General features: G+C 38.4%; 2 protein-coding genes across 17 annotated transcripts in view; one reads left to right on the top strand and one right to left on the bottom strand.

Annotated features, from left to right (window-relative positions):
* Nucleotides 1–18,741, bottom strand: part of LOC100739557 (leucine carboxyl methyltransferase 1) — a 162,444-nt gene that overhangs the window by 11,687 nt on the left and 132,016 nt on the right. The gene's annotated exons all lie outside the window — the stretch shown is intronic.
* The window catches only part of LOC110258044 (uncharacterized), a 192,281-nt gene that overhangs the window by 66,908 nt on the left and 106,632 nt on the right, over nt 1–18,741 (top strand). For 4 of the 16 annotated variants that reach the window (XM_085017245.1, XM_085017242.1, XM_085017235.1 and 1 more), the window contains exon 1: nt 6,243–6,817. The exons of 11 other annotated variants lie outside the window; for them this stretch is intronic. The gene's annotated coding sequence lies outside the window, so the exon portion shown is untranslated. Of the gene's footprint in view, nt 1–6,242; nt 6,818–13,852; nt 13,971–18,741 lie in introns of those variants that run through there. One more of the 16 variants, XM_085017239.1, reaches the window with a different exon arrangement.

Below are 18,741 nucleotides of genomic sequence, written 5' to 3'. Positions count from 1 at the left end.
CATTCATTCATTTTTTTTTTTTTTCTTTTTTGGCCAGTTGGTGGCATATGGCCAGGGATCAGATTGGAGCAGCCGTTGTGACCTATGCCACAAGCTGCAGCAATGCTGAACTCTTAACCCCCTATGCTAGACTGGGTATTGAACCTGTGTCCCAGTGCTCCATAGAAGCCACCAATCCTGTTGCACCACAGTGGGAACTCATTTTTATTTTAATGTAATTACATTGAATTATAATTTTTAAAAGGTGAAAGGGGGTGAATAGTTCTGACCTCTTAAGACAGAACTTAGAGAAGAATATTCCTGGTTTTTCCTTCTATTGGCTCCAAAAAGAATTTCCAAATCTTAGAGTCCATTCCTGGCTGTGAAGAGTCATGAGGATGAGGCTGTGATAAAGAGGCAAGGAATTTCCCCAGGACTTTTTTTTTTTTTTTTGTCTTTTGTCTTTTTTGTTGTTGTTGTTGCTATCTGCGGCATAGGAGGTTCCCAGGCTAGGGGTTGAATTGGAGCTGTAGCCACCGGCCTACGCCAGAGCCACAGCAACACGTGATCCGAGCCGCGTCTGCAACCTACACCACAGCTCACGGCAATGCCAGATCGTTAACGCACTGAGCGAGGGCAGGGACCAAACCCGCGACCTCATGGTTCCTAGTCGGATTCGTTAACCACTGCACCACGACGGGAACTCCTCCCCAGGACTTCTTAAGCTTGGTTTTTAAATGATATGGCCAAGATAGTTGGTAAATTTGCCAACAATGCTCTCTGTTGTTGGGTGGGTAAGACCAAGATCTCAAAAGACAACACTGGATTGCTGTCCAAGAGTGAGACTGGCAGTGTGTGTTTCAGAACCTGTGGATGAATTGAGATCAGATACTATTGGAGGCCCTTATAACAACAACAACAACAACAAAAATTGGGAGAAATATGAGGCATTAGTTTCTAATCAAAACATATATTACACAAAGAGAAATGCAATTTTTTGGACAGCAAAATGTGTTGATCTATGATGTTGTTATTCATATCTACCTGTTCATCAAGTTCTATATATTGCCACCAAGAGATAGTTAAGTACAAATCATAGCCCTGCTGACAAAAGTGCATATGACTGTAAAAGTCTTCGGCTATTTGCAAAAGCAGGCCGTAAATTCATTCAAGTTTAATGGCAACTTGTTGATTGTTCCTTGGAGATGAAGGAAATGTGCAAATACTGAATTTAAAATGAAAAAGTGAGTGTTTGAGTTAAATTTGCTCAATTTTAGGCTCATCAATTAAGATTTGAAATATTATGTCTACAAACAAGACAAAACCTCTATGACTTTTCAAATAAATAATAATAAATAATATGTTGGTATGTTAAGTTTTGGCATGTTTCTAACAATAGTAAACAGGTCAAACTGTATATTTATAAACTATTTTGAGTTGATTATGATTTTACCAGAGATTTTATGGCCAGTTTATAGTAATTTCCCCTTCCAAATTTATTATTTTGTTAAATCAGTTGAGCTCACACACACTGTTATTTTTTTCTAAAATGAGAGTGTAAGCAATTTGTCCCATTTTCATAATGAACTACAATTATCATATATTAGAAAAAGATTTTTATTTTCTGATGTCAGATTATTTTTTAAAAATGATTCCCTACTGAACACAAGGGTTATAATTTAGTTTCTGCTGACATCATAAACTATATGAGTTCAACATAAGTAGTTTATGAATGATAGGAGAACAGTTAAGTTAAATTAATCCTAAAGATTTATTCCAACTGAATAAAGTTTAAAAGAAGTGTCTTCTATTAAAATTCAAATAATACATTTTCTTCATGAAGGGCAGTGAGGCAGAATAGCTTTGTCACAGAGTCATTGTTTTCTAAATAAGATTTAGATAGTGTAAAAGGTATTTATGTTGTAATGTAAAGAATTCATTTTCATGTAATTAATATATGGTCACAGGTTCTATTGTATTTTAAATATACTGTCCTTTTGTTAATTTTCTTTGTATAAATTACACAACACACAGTGTTCTTTTTCATGTTGTTAATTACAAATTGAAGATACCATACTGAGTAACCTTGGCAGTATATTATGATGAATTGTAGGTAGGTTGCATAAGATCAAGCAAGTAGTGAAATCACATGATCATGTTCTAAATGAGGGAAATGCCCAACTTCTTCTAAGATTATGTTAAATCTTTTCTTCAATTAGCAATGAGCACTTTGCATAGGGATTACATGAAGTTGTGGATACAGTGACAAGAATATGTTCTTTCTGTGTAACAATTCAGCCATTGCAGTGAATCAAAAACTTCACTGTGTGGATGCCTTCTTTTAAATATTCTTTCACTTCAGCATTCCCTCTTCATTTCCATTTTCAACTCCCTTAGTTTGAGCCCCAGCCACCCTTTTCTTGTTACATCCATGTGCTTCTGCCTTCACTGTCACCATCTGTCCTCCTAATATACATATCTGGTCCATTTAAAATCTATCAGTGAGTTTTCATCTTTGACATATAAATCCAAACCTTGTATTATAGGTTGTAGGATACTATTAGAAATAAGTTTGTATCTCCTCTCTGAGGACACCCTGGACAGAGAAAAGGGCAGGCGAACTGCAAGATTATCGATATTATGACTCATTCTTGATAATGAAATAATGGATGCTGAATACCTTAGAGTCTCTTCATTTCAGGCCTGAATAAATCTTGGTTATTGCAGAAGTGGTAGCCAGATAAAACCAGCAGGCATCAAAATCTCTTCTGATTTCATTAAACCCTGAAGGTAAAATTTTCAGATTCCTCAGCACTTGTACTAATCCTGCTTCAGAATTCTACATGATTAATGCAGGCAGTTTTGGAATGAAGTGACAAACCAATGGAAAGATGTTCAGCATCACTCATTCTTAGAGAAATGCAAATCAAAATCACTCTGAGGTACCACCTTACACCAGCCAGAGTGGCCATCATCAAAAAGTCTACAAACAAGAAGCGCTGGAGAGATGGAAACAAGGCACCAGGCAGGCTGGGCAGTGTGCCTACCCTCTGCTGGCACAGCTCCCTTCTCAGAGCCCCGCCAAGGCAGGGGCTTGGAGTCGCTAAACCGGGGTATTGCGTGCCTGTTGGCAGGCAGAAGCGCCAAGCCTCTGGGGCCCCTTGGCTCGCCAGGCAAATGGGCAGTGGTGGTAGGCTCCCTCCCCCGCCAGGGATCCGGAGGCCAAGATGCTGCATCCACCATTCTTGCAATGCAGCGCAAGAGTCCAGCCTGCTGGAAGCCTAGAGGAGCCCCAGGCAGGGAGCGCCCAGCTCCCTGCGAGATGCTGACAGTGCCCGCTGTCAGGATAGTGCTTTCCCCGGGATCCCAGGCCTGCAGCCTGGCGGTGCGCCCTCTGAGCCTCCTGCTCGGCCAAGCATATCCCCTGCAGAGCCAGGGGCTGCTCCCAAGCGCCCTCCTCCCCCTGCGGTGGGGGGCGTGGCTCTGGCTGCCTCCCCGGGGCCTGCGCAGGCTCGGCCACCTGGGAGCGCCAGCCTGTTGCCACTAGAGGGCAGTGTGGCACCGCGCTGCCTGGACTGCGTTGCTGGCCGATCTTACCATAACTTTGAGATTTTTAGGATCTGTAATCCAATTACTGTTTCTCAGACACTAGACTCTTATCAGGGTCCAGAATCATGCTCCTGGATCCATGCAGCACAATAATTCAGCGAGAGATCTCCCCAGAATTTCCAGAGTCTTCTGGTGTTTCCTCAGTTGGCCCCTAACTCTGCCAACTGAGTCCCCTTGCTCCTTCCCAAATCTGTTACCTTTGCAGTTCCAGGCTCTTGCACTTGGTGTCCTCTGCTTGGTGACACTCACTGCTTGGTCTCAAATTCCCAGTACTTCTGCTTGAAGATATGGCCCCTGGGAAAATAGCCCTTTGAGTGGGCTCCTCACATGCCTCCTCTGACCCAAACATTGCAGCCTTCTGTGGCTGTTGATAAATGTGTAGTTCTACATATTTTGTCCAGGTTTTGTAATTATTTCATGGTAGAAAGAGAAGTGTGTGATTAGGTACTGTCTTGTCCATACCTAAAGTAGTCTTGCCTAAGAATAAATGAATAAATCCTAGGCTTAACCTTGTAAAAAACGCTAAAATGTAGGATTTCAGAACACATTTTAGTTCCAGTTTACATCTTTTGCTTTAGGTCCACATCCAAAGTCATGTTACTCTTTGGGTTCTTATTTTGGCATCTTGTACCTTAGTACTGTCCCTCATTTGGTTCCTTCTCAGATCTAATCAGTATCTCTTTTATATTTTCTCTTCAATATAATTTGATAAATCTTGTGACTAGTAGGGCAGTAAACTCAGAATCAAATAACTTAATCTAAGAAAAACCTACTAATTAGGACATTTGGGGGCAACTCTGGCCTGTTAGTTTTTAGTTTGTTCGATACTAATACCAGTTTACATTTATCTTGTTCATATGGATAAAGGGAAGTTTGGCTGGAATTGGAAAATGCCTTATATATGTTTAAAGGCTACTTACAAAGAGAAATAAAGGTAGCCTGGTAAGACCTTTTAACTCCATTGTACTTGTTCCCTATTCTTTTCTGACTACAGCCAAATAATTCATTTCACTCTCTTCTCTAGAATGAAATGGAAATGATTTCAAACTTAATCACCATATAGATAATAGAATCTATTTTTAAAAAATATCTATATGCCCCCTTTCCTAGTCTGTTTGTTGTTCATGGATTTACCAAAGATTATCCATGCCACTCCTGTTCCCACAGGCAAATAGCAATTTTATGTAATGGGAAAGATATGTTACATTTGAATTCATAATCCTCTTACTAGCTATGTAATGGGCAATTTACTTAGTCCTTTAACTTTCTTTTATTTATTACTGTCCTCCTTTATTAACTGGGGATAAACTATTTCTTTGAAAGTTTGCTTTGAAGAGTAGGGAACTCTCTCTCTGAGTTACCCAAACAAGCCGGCTCATATACTAAGATGATCGTCAGTGTTCTGCACTTAATTCACCTGAGCTTCGCTGCATGTACTAATTTAAATAGCCACATGTTTTCTCACTGTCTTTTTCCTACTATGCTCTTAATTCTCTGTAATCAACATTTAGTCCCTTCTCAAAATTGTTCCACTTAAAAAGAAACATATAGACTCAGAAAGGAATTTGTGTATTTCTATTTTTCTTAGCCTTACTTATTTTCCCAAAGAGGTTTTGTTTGCTCTTTGCAGTTTATTGTCTTGCTCCAAATAAAATGAACACAATCATTTTGCCTCTTTTAATATTGTTAAAAGTTTCATTTCATACCGTGCTCTAACTTTGACCCCTACTTACCACTACTGATTGTCTCTGTCCTTCCTGTGGGGTTCGCCTACAATCTTTCCTTACATACTATTTAAAATGCTTTTAGCCTGCTGTGAGGCAGCCTTGGCATCTTTGCAACTTTGTTATCTTTCCACTGGTTTGTATCTAGTTAAAATGTAGTAAATTTATTTTCCCTCCGCCTTCTTCCTACCTTTTCCCCCATTTCTTTCCTTTCTCCCATTTTAGCATTTGGTTTGTCTTCAGTTATATTTGAAATTTAAAAGCTAGCCTAGCTAGCAAGATCCTTTTTTTCTGATTAAAAAAACAAAACAGAAACTGCTGTTTGCTTGTTTCTTTCTGTGCGTGCGTGTGTGCGCGCACAGGCACACGTGTGTGTGCATAGGCGCGCATGTGCGCCTTTTTCGCACATTTGTTTCATTTACTCCTAATGTGTAAACTTTGAAAGAAGGAACACCCAGACCTCCTCTGTTAATTAGTATGTTGCTGTGTATGAACACACTCTTCACTAAAATCAAAAAATAAAGGCATCAGACTGCTACAAGTTTTACACGGAATCAACTGAACTGATGTTCTTTCATCAGTAAGTTGTGCTCAAGACTCTACTTCTTTGCACTCCTTTCAAGCAGTTCATGCAAACTAATTTAGGAGAAAACAGGATGAAACTAACTACTGGCGAAGAAAATGTGTGCTTGAAGGACCTGGGGCACAATCTGGGCACACCTGAAAGGGCTGGCTGGGTGAGTCTTGCCTTCAGGGGAGGGAGGGAAACGCCCATTCTGCCCTGCAGGGGTTGGGACTGCACATGCGTAGAAGCTGGCAGGCGGGATCTCCCGAGACAGCACGTAGGCTGAGAGCAGCGCTCAAGCTCAGCGAGGAGGAGTGGCCTGTGGTAGCCACGGCGGCCATTACGGGCGGCCATTACGGGCGGCCATTACGGGCGGCCATTACGGGCGGCCATTACCCGGCAGAGGAAGAGTTCTTGAGGAGGGAAGCACTCTCCACCCCTCCTGTCTGCTTTGGGGAAAAGAGAATACAAGATAAGGGAGAAGACGGGAGGAAGAAGAGGGACAAGTGAAGGGGGTACAGAGGGAAAAGGACAGCAGTGAAAGGCTAGAGCGTGCAGGGGGCCGGCGGCCATGAGGGCAGCAGTGTGGAGCAGGAGGGTGGGCGCTGGGGTAGGGGCAGCTGCCCCTGCTTGGAGGCAGTATGTGCTGCGCCCCTCCGCTAGACACTGTGGGTGTGCTCGGAGTACAGAGACCACACAGCCGGGTAAGCCTGTGCCATCCTGGATCCCCACGCTGCACATCACCAGGTCCACCACAGATCTTCCAGGAAGACCGCGATGAACAGAAGCACGGCCCTGGGGCTTGGGCGCACTGGTCCTAGGACACTGGCTTCCTGATTACCGGGGGAGGCAGTCAGCAGAAGGTCGACCCAGAGACCTCCGGAGCAACTGGGATGTATTGATGACTGGTGTGAGAGAGCATGTGGGGTGGAGCGGCCAGGTAAGGATGGCGCCTGCTAACCCAGCACTGAGCTAAGTGGGTGGTGGCAGTGGCTGACCAGTTTCTTGCCCTATTGCTTGTAAAAAGGAGGAAACTATTTTCTGTGGGGGTAGGAAATGTCCTTGCTCTGGGGAGTTTAAAGATCTGAGGAGGGAGGGGAGAATTGGTTTATAGGCATGGGGGGATTCTATATATTATTATGAGACCATCATGATGCTTGAAGCATTAATCATGGTTTCCTGTGTTTAAAACAATGGCTTTGTATCTAGTTAAGAGACGCTGCATAAGAACACACACTTCAGAAAGAGGAGAGCTGCCCCTAGAACAAATCCACACATTTCCAGAAGATATGTGGTAGTAGCTTATTAAAAAAAAAAAAAAAAGCCAAAAAAATCTAAGGTCTTATTTTCCAAATGTGGTGGCATAGATATGGCATTGGGGGCACCTTCTTTTTGTGAGAGCTGGTACAGGGGAGTATACTTGGAAAATGCCTGCTTCTCCAGTGTGCATTCAACATGCCACAAATATGTGGTTTAGATCATACACACCTATCATAGAATAATCTGTTTTTAGATTTTGTTTACATTGTTTGTCACAATTAACTTAATATGTGATTAACTCCCGTTGAGCTAGAAACCACATTCATTTTGAAATGGGTTTCCAAATCTGACTAGGAACCATGCGGTTGTGGATTTGATCCATGGTCTTGCTCAGTGGGTTAAGGATCTGTCATTGCTGTGAGCTGTGGTGTAGGTCACAGATGTGGCTTGGATCTGGCATTGCTGTGGCCCTGGCATAGGCTAGCAGCCGTAGCTCTGATTGGACCCCCTAGCCTGGGAACCTCCATGTGCCATGGGTGCAGCCCTGAAAAGACAAAAGACAAAAAAAAAAAAAAAAGGATTTTCTATTTGGAAATATAACTTGAACTTAAATACTCATTTAAAATAAATTACATTGCAGTTTTGATTTAGACTGTGTAGTGCTATAAGATTGGATTTAATATGAACATAGCAGTAGTGAAATACTGATTTTTAAAATGACAACCACTGTTTATTCCAATATACTTGATATTTTAGAAAGAATATGAGATTAAAAGCAGATTTTGAAAAGACTCTTTGACAGTGTGTATATTTTGCATGGAGTGAGGAAAGTATAAATTGGGAAAAAGGTAAGCATGTTCATGGAATTGGTTCAGATTTAGAGAAAAATAGAGAATGTTATTATAATGAGTAGTTTTCTATTGAACCTTACTTTACTTATTCAGGAAACTTTCCTTGATAGTTTAGAGAAATGTATGAATGTGTTTTACCTAGGTTTTCTTCCTGGGGCAAAAGGTAAAAATACAACTTCAAAAATATTTATTTCTGAAGATTATTTAGGCATACTTAAAAGTTCTGTAGGGTATGCTCTTTCACTTTCTCTTCCTTAGATAATTGATTTGTTTCCTTACAAAAAGCATTTTGCTTGTTATTTTAAGCTACAGTGTGTAAAAACATGGGCTTCTTTTAATGCTTTTTTAGCTTTTAATCGCAGGCAACCTGTTGAACATGAGACCAGGGGAAAAAATATGAAATTTGCAGAACTGGAATTTCTTCAGTCCATACCAGGAAATTGATTAGACAGCAAATGAAACCATATGATCAAAAGCAAAGCTGCCTTGCGTATTTGAAAATTATAAAGAGGAGTTCCCATCGTGGCACAGTGGTTAACGAATCCGACTAGGAACCATGAGGTTGCGGGTTCGGTCCCTGCCCTTGCTCAGTGGGTTAACGATCCGGCGTTGCCATGAGCTGTGGTGTAGGTTGCAGACGCGGCTCGGGTCCCGAGTTGCTGTGGCTCTAGCGTAGGCCAATGGCTACAGCTCCGATTGGACCCTTAGCCTGGGAACCTCCATATGCCGCGGAAGCGGCCCAATAAATAGCAAAAAGCCAAAAAAAAAAATTATAAAGAAACAACTTTGTTCATGTTTTTACCTAAAATTTTCTCTATCATTTCCTGGGCCAATGTAGTGTACTTGCCTAAGAAAGATGTTGACATTGGCACAATCAGTTGCTTACCCCCAAATGGCCTGTACATTCATATATATATTTAGATTATGAATACCTACACATTTATACACACAATCTAAATATATATGAACATTATTTTGATCTATTTTAATCATAATTTAAAGACATGATTTTGGAGTTCCCGTCGTGGCGCAGTGGTTAACGAATCCGACTAGGAACCATGAGGTTGCGGATTCGATCCCTGGCCTTGCTCAGTGGGTTAACGATCCGGCATTGCCGTGATCTGTGGTGTAGGTTGCAGACGCAGCTCGGATCTCGCGTTGCTGTGGCTCTGGCATAGGCCGGAGACTACAGCTCCATTTGGACCCCTACCCTGGGAACCTCCATATGCCGCTGGAGCGGCCCAAGAAATAACAGAAAAAAAAAAAAGGCATGATTTTAAGGATAAATGCATCAGATACACCCATTTAAGGTTCATGTGGAATTAATTTATTTTTACCACATATTAGTTAAATAATGAGTTTATCTAGGTTAAAAAAATAAATTGAAATCTGTCAGATTACCAACACTAGAAACTTAAACCTCAGAAGAGTTTGATTGCAGATATACTTTAGTTTTTAATTTTTGTTTTCCTAGAACTTTGACAGTTTCCTCATACTGGGAAAGTCATTGAAAGAGTCAGCACATATTGACTTATTTATGAGTTTAATTAATTAAAATACATAGCTTATAAGCTAAAGACTAAAAATTCTAAAGGTAATAATAGCATATACAGTCCATATTACTTGCACTGTGTAGTGAGGATAAGAAGGGAAAGGGGAAGAAAAATACACCAAGCTGATGGGGAAAAATGAAACTAGAAAGAAGCATAACAAATAATTGTTAAACAAAATGAGAACAGTTTCTATAAAATTATTTACATAAGATGAACTCATGAACTCATAAAGACTGGTCCTCAGATTGCTTTAAAACCTTAAAGTCATAGCAAAGTTATTTTTAAAAATTGTCAAAAAATACAAAAAACAGAGTTTTAGAACAGTGAAACTACTCTGTTTTATGCTATAATAGTGGATACATTTCATTATGTGTTTGCCAAAACCCTCAGGATCTACAACACTAAAATGAATCCTGTGAGCTATGGACTCTGGGTGATTACCATGTGTAGGGTGTAGGTCCATCTGTTGTAACAAATGTAGCATTTTGGGTTAGGCTCTACATGTGTGGGGGCAGGAGATATAAGGGAAATCTCTGTACTTTTCTCTCAATTTTACTCTGAACATAACCCATCTGTAAAAGATACATCTGTTTAAAAAATTTTAAGTTAGAAAATGTAAAAATAAAAATAAAAACTTTCATACCATCCAAGTCAATGCAAATAGAAGGGATAAGGACAAGTGATAATAGTACAAAATTTTGTTAGATCTACAAACTAATGAATGATCCCTATATGAATAAAAATGGTGCAGTTTGCATCACAGCTATAACCATTAGACACCTCCATGTGCAACTGACATACAGTCAAAGACATGGAAAACAGAGACCTTCACATAAAACACTACTAGTGGGGTATGTTAAACAAACAAAATGGGAATACTCAGGTACTAAAAAACAATTGTATGTCTATTTAGAAAAACAGAAGACGGAAACCTTAAAATATGCATGTGAAAAATCTCCAAACAGTGGGGGGGAAAAAGCTACTTCTTTATTATAAGCGTACATGGCCTCTTTTCAAATTTATTTTGTGAGTTCCCATTGTGGCTCAGCAGTAATGAACCTGACTAGTATCCAGGAGGATGTGGGTTTGATCCCTAGCCTCAAGGATCCTGCATTGCCCTGAGCTGTGGTGTAGGTCACAGATGCAGCTCAATCCCAGGTTGCTGTGGCAGTAGTGTAGGCCCCCAGCTCCAACCCCTAGCCTGGGACCCTCCATATGCAGCAGGTGTGGCCCTAGAAAAAAAACAAAATTGGAACTAGTTAAGTTTGATTTTAAAAGTATCCTTCAAAAAATATATACCAGACAATAGCCAGAAACAAATTATTTAAATTTTGCATAACAAAAGGGAGAAACTTAGGTGAGAAAAGAATAGTTTAAAAAAATAAAAATATTTTATTTTATGGAAACCTAAAAGAATTTAAAGATACGGAATAGCAGTTGCATAAATGGACTAATGTATTGTTGCGAAAACCGCAAAAACTGTGGCAACGGAAGGAGACAAACAGCACTCAGAGATACAAAAAAGCAAGGTTTATTCAGCACCGGTGCGGGCTCAGAGGAGTCACCTCCAGAGTCTGAGCACCAGGTCTTTGTTCTCAGTAACTTTTATACACTACAAGGTCTTGATTTTCCCATGTAAGCATCCCGGAACTCCCCCATCCCCAAGCAGACAGTGTTCCTCCCTAAGAAACTGAGCAAGCAAGGTTACAGAAGCAGAACTGATAAGCAATGCTGGGTACCTGATTAGCAGGGCTGCTGGCTTGGACAGAGAGCACACAGTTGTTACATTATTACAAGAAGGGTGGTATAGTGAAGAGCATAGCTGGAAAGGCCTGCAGCTGCCTTCTTAGCCAAGGGGGGTTGTTCTTCAGTTAAAACTCTATTTCAGTATAATATGTAACCTATAATAAAGTTGGAAGTAAAGTGAGTAAATTTGGACTTTCATTTTTAAAAGCTTATTAAATACTACTATTCATTTGGAAAAAATATAAGAGCAGATGCCTAATTTATATATTCATGAATCTGATATTTTTAGCATGTGTTGTGTTCCAGGCAGTATATTAGTTATTGAGAATATAGTGGTGAACAAAACAGATAAGATAAAGACAAAAGCATGATATAAGGACAAGTTTCATATGTGCTTATGTTCTTCCTAGGTTGTAAACTACTATGTCAGGAACACTGAATATCCAGCATTTAGTACAATGTGTTAATGTACCAGGTTTTAAATTTATATGTACTGATTGAAAGAATAAGTGGGAAGTCTTAATGACAGAGTAGCATTTACAAGTGGTAGTGGTAAAAGAAAAATGTTACATAGGGTATATCAGAAAAAAAAATTGAAATTGGTGAAATACGGTATGTGGGAGAGGTAGGAAGAGTAGGCAGATTTATCCATATAAAAGTTTGGGGTTTATTGAAGATACTATTTCAAATTATCCATACAATTATATAATGCACTTTTTATCCTTTTGCCCTCCTGTTCCCTGACTTCTCAGTCATAAAAAGTATTAAAACTAAATATTTAAGAAGTACTTGAAACCTTGTAAATTTTTTTTGGCATCAGTGGATGCTTGCAGAGTGTTAAAATAAGGTGATTTGACTTGAAAATTCTTATCAGCCCTTAAATCAGGACATAATCTCTGGGGAACTTTGGGACAAAGAGTTTAAATGAGCTTTTTAAAAGTTGAGGGAAGGAGTTCAGGTCGTGGCAAAGTGGTTAACGAATCCGACTAGGAACCATGAGGTTGCAGGTTCGGTCCCTGCCCTTGCTCAGTGGGTTAACGATCCGGCGTTGCCATGAGCTGTGGTGTAGGGATCCGCGTTGCTGTGGCTCTGGCGTAGGCCGGTGGCTTCAGCTCCGATTCAACCCCTAGCCTGGGAACCTCCATATGCCGCAGGAGCGGCCCAAGAAATAGCAACAACAACAACAACAAAAAAAGACAAAAGACCAAAAAAAAAAAAAAAAAAGTTGAGGGAAGAAGAGCATACACACATACAACACATACAAGGTCACGTCTCTCAACCTTAGAAAAAACTTTGGAGGTTGCATAATGATTTCTATTATAACATTAGCAACAGTTAAAAGGGCACTTTTGATCCCAGGTGGCTTCTTTTGTAAAGGGGATTCCATTATCTCTCTTTTTTTTTTTCCATTTTATTATCTTCACTTTAATGCAGGCACTGTGTTTTTGTTTTTGTTTTGTTTTTACAGAATAAAATACATATATTTATAAACACAATTACATTCACACATACTATTATATCATGGATCTTAAGAAAGAGCTTAAGTGACTCCCTCTGGAGAAGTGGAATGGAAAATATGCTGAGACAAATAGGAAATTTATTCTACACTTTATCCCATTTTGTATGGCTTTCATCTTTACTATTTAGTATTATCACATTTCAATTTTTCTTTAAAAATTAGCATTATATTAAAATTGTGTATATTATGCAACTAAAATTTATAAAGAAGAAAGCCTTATATACCATTAAATACTTTATATAACATAATAAAAAGAATAACTGGTAAGAATAACAAAAATAATACACCCTCTGAAAAGAAGTAAAATATAAAATGCATAAATTGATTAAAAAACAGTGTAACTATATAAATATGTCCTCACAATTTGTTACATCTTATTGATTCTTCAGTATAGGCATTACACCATTCTAGGTGATGTGATAAACAAGACATCATAGACCTTACATTGTACCATGGAGAGAAATGGTTATTAATGATACAATTGTAGAACTGTATTATTTAATTGTAGAGTTGCATTATTTAATATAATTATCATAAATTCTTTGATGGAGAGGAAATCAGAATCAGATCTAAGAAGACCTCAGCTTTCCAAGAGTGATGTCAAATGACCCCCTTCATGGTGGATTATGCACTTATTTACTGTGAGACATATTCCTTCTCCAGAGATTCCTTGTTTGTGTATCCATTGTAGATTTTTGGTTTGCAGTTATTCTGAAGTTTTGATACAAGTCTATATGAGATTGTTTTCAGTTGTTCTCTTCATTGTAAATTCATCTCCATTGTCCTTCATTTGTACCCACCTCTTCTCATGATGTCTGATTTTGGCGGTATAATTGTGCATGGATGATTTTGTATTTTTACTGTATATATACCTTTACTGGTGAGCCTTGTCATTTGTGGAATTTTTGTTTCCTGTTGCTGTGTTTTCTTTTCTGCCTAGAGAAGTTCCTTTAGTATTTGTTGTAAGGCTCCATTGTCTCTTTTGTATTAATTATGCTTTGATTTGCTTGCTACTTAGAAGATGTGCTTTTTATTCTGTAGAACTTCTGTGCTTGAAATTGAACTTTAAAAAAAAATCTGGTCTTCAAATATGTTTGAATTGAAATAAAACTGTTTAAAATGAGAAACTGATTACGTAAAGAATGCTGATGTTCAACACTATAGGTACGTGACTACAATATTTGATGTAGTTAAATGTATTTAATATTTGATGAAATATTTGATATTCGATTAGTGGGTTAAATGTACATCTTTGTTTCCCAGACTGCTACTTTCTGGATTTATACTAAATAGGATCTCATTTTCTGTGCTTGCTTATGAAACTGCCTATAATCAGTTGCTATTGCTTGGTTCTAAGGGAATGTCTTTGGGTTCGTTGTAAGATAGAGCTTGAAGCAAAACTTAGTGTTGATGTTTTCTTTATTGTGTGATGTAATTCCAACACAGGAGAAAGGGAAAAAAGCAGAGAATGCTGGAAAGCAAATAGAAAGTTTCATGAGCTTTTAGTTATTGAGGCAGGCTGGTTCCGAGTCTGTAATTGAAAATTTTCATCTAGTTTCTCTACCACCTATCATAGAATTCCCTTGTTTTTAACCAGTAACTTGGCTCCTTTGCATTGCCTGAGTGGTTTTGCCTTGGTGGATTATGGTTACTGTAATTGTTATTGACAGTTATTACTGAACATGGCCTGCAAAGTGATGGCCCCAGGAATCTCCTAGATTCCAGACATATTACCTTTGCAACATTTTGTATTGAAAACCCTCGATCCATATTACAATTCAGGATGAATGCCCCAGCTAACAAGATAACTGCATTTACCTATTGATCATTGGAGCTCCAAGCAGCCAGATGGTACTTAAAACTTCCAAGCAGTGTCCTCTGTCTTTTGTCAGAAGTATTCACTTCTAGGAAACTGGACTCCTAAACCAGCACAACCTAATGTTGAAATGAGAATCCCAAATGGAGCAATGACTGTGTGAAGGATGGGATCTTTTCTTTTGTTACTTAAATAGTCTCTCCACGCATAGGCTGTTGGCAGCTCTGTGCATATTTTTGTTGTTGTTGTTGTTGTTGTTGCTATTTCTTGGGCCGCTCCCGCGGCATATGGAGGTTCCCAGGCTAGGGGTCGAATCAGAGCTGTAGCCACCGGCCTACGCCAGAGCCACAGCAACGCGGGATCCGAGCCGCGTCTGCAACCTACACCACAGCTCCCGGCAACACCGGATCGTTAACCCACTGAGCAAGGGCAGGGACCGAACCTGCAACCTCATGGTTCCTAGTCGGATTCGTTAACCACTGCGCCACGACAGGAACTCCTCTGTGCATATTTTGCATTCTTGATGGCAGTGCCCAGCCCTGCATAGTGACATTTCAAGGGTGCTACCCTAGCTCAGTCTTCAGTAGGTTGTTCTGTTAATCTGTCAGGGAGGCTGCTTCCAGAAAAGATAAGTGAATCCTGTGTCATGAAGTGACTCCTATACTTTAATTAGTCTATTTTGGTCATGGCCCATTTACTTTATACTTGCCTCACTACATTTTTTTAATGTGAAACTAATTTCTCAGAATGGGTTTGTTACTTGGTCTCCTCCCTCTTCTAGTCCTTTCATTCCAACAAAAGAATAATCTTTCAAAGCTCTCAGAACTTTTTTTTACCAGTTTACCAAAAAAAAAAAAAAAAAAAAAAAAGGCACTGTTCCATTTTGTAAGAGTTTGGAGTTTGCTATAATTCAATGATATTCATAGTTTGGAAACTAGATTTTAAAATTCAACAAATAATTAGAAATAAATTAGGTGTTTTGTTTTAGTTCTTGTTCCTGCTATTCCAAAAATGATTAATATGATTTCTGTTTCTTCTACTTACCCTCACTCACATATTTTATCACATCTGCTTGGACTAGCTAGGAAATTGAGTTAAATGCTCTGGTTAAAAATATTACCCTTCCCTGGAGTTCCCATCATGGCTCAGTGGTTAACAAATCCGACTAGGAATCATGAGGTTGCAGGTTCAATCCCTGGCCTTGTCTCAGTGGGTTAAGGATCCAGCATTGCTGTGAGCTGTGGTGTAAGTTGCAGACTTGGCTCTGATCTGGCATTGCTGTGGCTCTGGCATAGGCCGGCGGCTACAGCTCCAATTCGACCCCTAGCCTGGGAACCTCCATATGCTGTGGGAGTGGCCCAAGAAATGGCAAAAAGACCAAAAAAAAAAAATTACCCTTCCCAAAATTCTGTTTTAATTAGAAGCAAAGACTTAAATTAGAAGTGATGAAGTAATGAGAATGAACTAATTGGGGGACTTAATATTTGTCTTTCTTAGCACACTTAAATAAATCATCACTTGACTTAGTTTTCTTCTAGTGCATACAAGTGAATTCCAATCTTTATGTTTCAAAACATTTTACAGATTCAGTCTAAATTAAAGTAGTTGATATGTTTTGTATCATAAATAATAATAGATTTCTAAAACATATAAGAAAATAGTATGTGCCTTAAAATGCATTTTTTATCATGCAGAGTGGTTATGAACTTAGTTTTACAAATGTTAAGGAATACTAATTGCCTGTTAGTAGCCATAGGGAATATTATGTTTCTTTTTCAGTAGCTTATATTCTAAATAAAGCAATACCAGAAATCATTCCACTTTTATTTAATTACTTTAAACTTTTCTCCTAAGATGTGTGAAGTTTGAGAATTTAATCAAAAGAAGTATTTGGAAAAGTTTTGGGAAAAATATATTTAAAAGAAATGAATTTAGAAATCTGTTCATAATATAAGACAATAACTTCATTTAAGAGAAACGTCTTTGAAGCAACCAGTTGAAATCAGCATTGTTTCTAGAGATGTCATTAAAGTGTTTATAACTTGCATACATTATGGTGAAATAATAAGTGATTTTTCTGTATTATTTAAATAGGTGCATACACTTTAATGATATTGGATAAACATAGGATGCATATTTCCTAGTTATATGTTATTTTTATTGTATTTTCAACCAAATTTTCCTATATTTTATACTTAACTATGTATACCTATGTGCGATAAATCAATGGTGTTGATTGCAATTACATATGATTTCTGCCTTGAGATTAGCAACTTAGAGATCAGGCTCCTGTCAACCATTAAATATGATTTCATGGCCCCTTGCTCGCCCCATTTCTCATGATTCCCATTGAAGAATCATGATTCCACTGATGCCTTAGCAAATTGTATTAGCTTAGTTATTACTATTGAAGATAGAAAACAAATACCTCAAGGACATACTGGACTTATGTAAGGGAGGCTTATATGGACTAAGCAGAGTCAGAGCTACATGCTTGATCACATCTGCCTTCTCTGTATATTTCTAAAATACATAATTCAGGAAGCTTTGGACAAGTGAATGTTCCTTATAATGATTCAAGGTTGTTCTGGTGTAAACTCGTTTGCTACATAATGGAAGTAGCCTGTATTTAGAGTTACAGTTCTCCTCAATCACTTTCAGATACTAATGAATGAAAGTTAAAAACCAAATCCTGCCACCAGGCTGATATTGTTAAGCACACATTATTTTTTTCCAAGCTGGTATAAAACACTACGTGTATTGTATTCCAGAAGCTTGGTTTTAAAATGTGTTCTTTCAAGTGCTCTGATCTAAAACTTACTAAATAATGATTTATTCTAAGAAGAGAAAAAGTATTCTAGAGGCAGAATTCTCTTATTCTTAGGATCAATATCAGGCCACCAATACTTAGATCCGTTGGTTGGTCATAGAAAAAAGTAGTCATCAAGCCTTGGGTTTAATGCCTAATGTTACATGCTACATGGTGTGCAAGATGCTTCAGGTCTGGTCATTCAGGGATATGGAAGATTTCTAAATATTGTAAACAGTTCACCTGTACTCCTAATTTCAACAAAGATGTCTTTTTATAATCCCTGCAAGCCATTAATTTCAGCCTTGGATATGTACTCATAATGCTAACCATATCAGCAAACCTTCTAAAAACAATTAAATAAAACACAGCCATAGCACATCAAGTAGTCACATCTGAAGTGTTCCTGGAAAGTTGGTAGACTCTCCAGGAACAGACACTGACCTAACATATACATGGTGGCATCATGGTGGTACATCCTCCAATAAGATATATTCTGTTACTGAGTATTTATTCACTTGTGATTCACTCAAAATGAAGCACAAATGGAAAACTGTTTATCTTCCTTTTACTTGACCTTCGTGAGGCAAAACAGTCATGAGGAATGAACATTGAGTATTAGCAAAGAGATTTCAAACACAGGATGGAATGTATTTGGAGAAAGTGTCTATTCTAGGTATGCTGAGTTTGGAAAAATAGCTGCTTCCATTTCTTATTTTAGAAAGAGGTAACTATAAACCTGGGCAGTTAAAATTAAGTGTATATGTCTTAGCTTGAACTGGAGCTAAGGTATTAGAGGCCTCTGAAGTAAAGAGAAGTTTTGTAAGGGAGCCACAGATAGTTTCTTCTTGGAAAGAGTGTTTTTCTCTGTATTTCTATTAAAGGCCAAGGCAAAAGCCACATTGAAGGCAGCAGGGAAATTGACATTTTTGAGAGATCAGCATATACTGATTTTCTTTGTATGTGATTAGTCTGACTTAGCAGTTAAATGAAACAGTCAAGCATTTAGATTCCAAGAGCTTTTAATGCATCCAAAATGCTTGACTATAAGGGCCAATGTTTTGAATCCTCACAGAAATGAAGGATGCCTTTTGTTATCTCCAGGAATTATAGCAGGAGTAGAAAAAGAAAAACAGCCTAAGACAATGATATTGACTGATTTTTTCATATTTATAAATTAATATAAGTTTATATATATATATGTATTTATAATGCATTGTTGTGTAATCATGTATTTAAGTACTATTACAAATGGGCTCTGGAGGCCTGATGACCTGACCTTGCTAATGACTAGACTATATTTTACCTCA

Source organism: Sus scrofa, chromosome 3, assembly GCF_054392235.1.
Source record: "Sus scrofa isolate SSC_HxYL_T2T_F1_AM1 chromosome 3, Sscrofa_HxYL_maternal_Yorkshire_Landrace_v2.0, whole genome shotgun sequence".
NCBI classification, from domain to species: domain Eukaryota; kingdom Metazoa; phylum Chordata; class Mammalia; order Artiodactyla; family Suidae; genus Sus; species Sus scrofa.
This window is presented reverse-complemented; position numbering and strand designations above follow the sequence as displayed.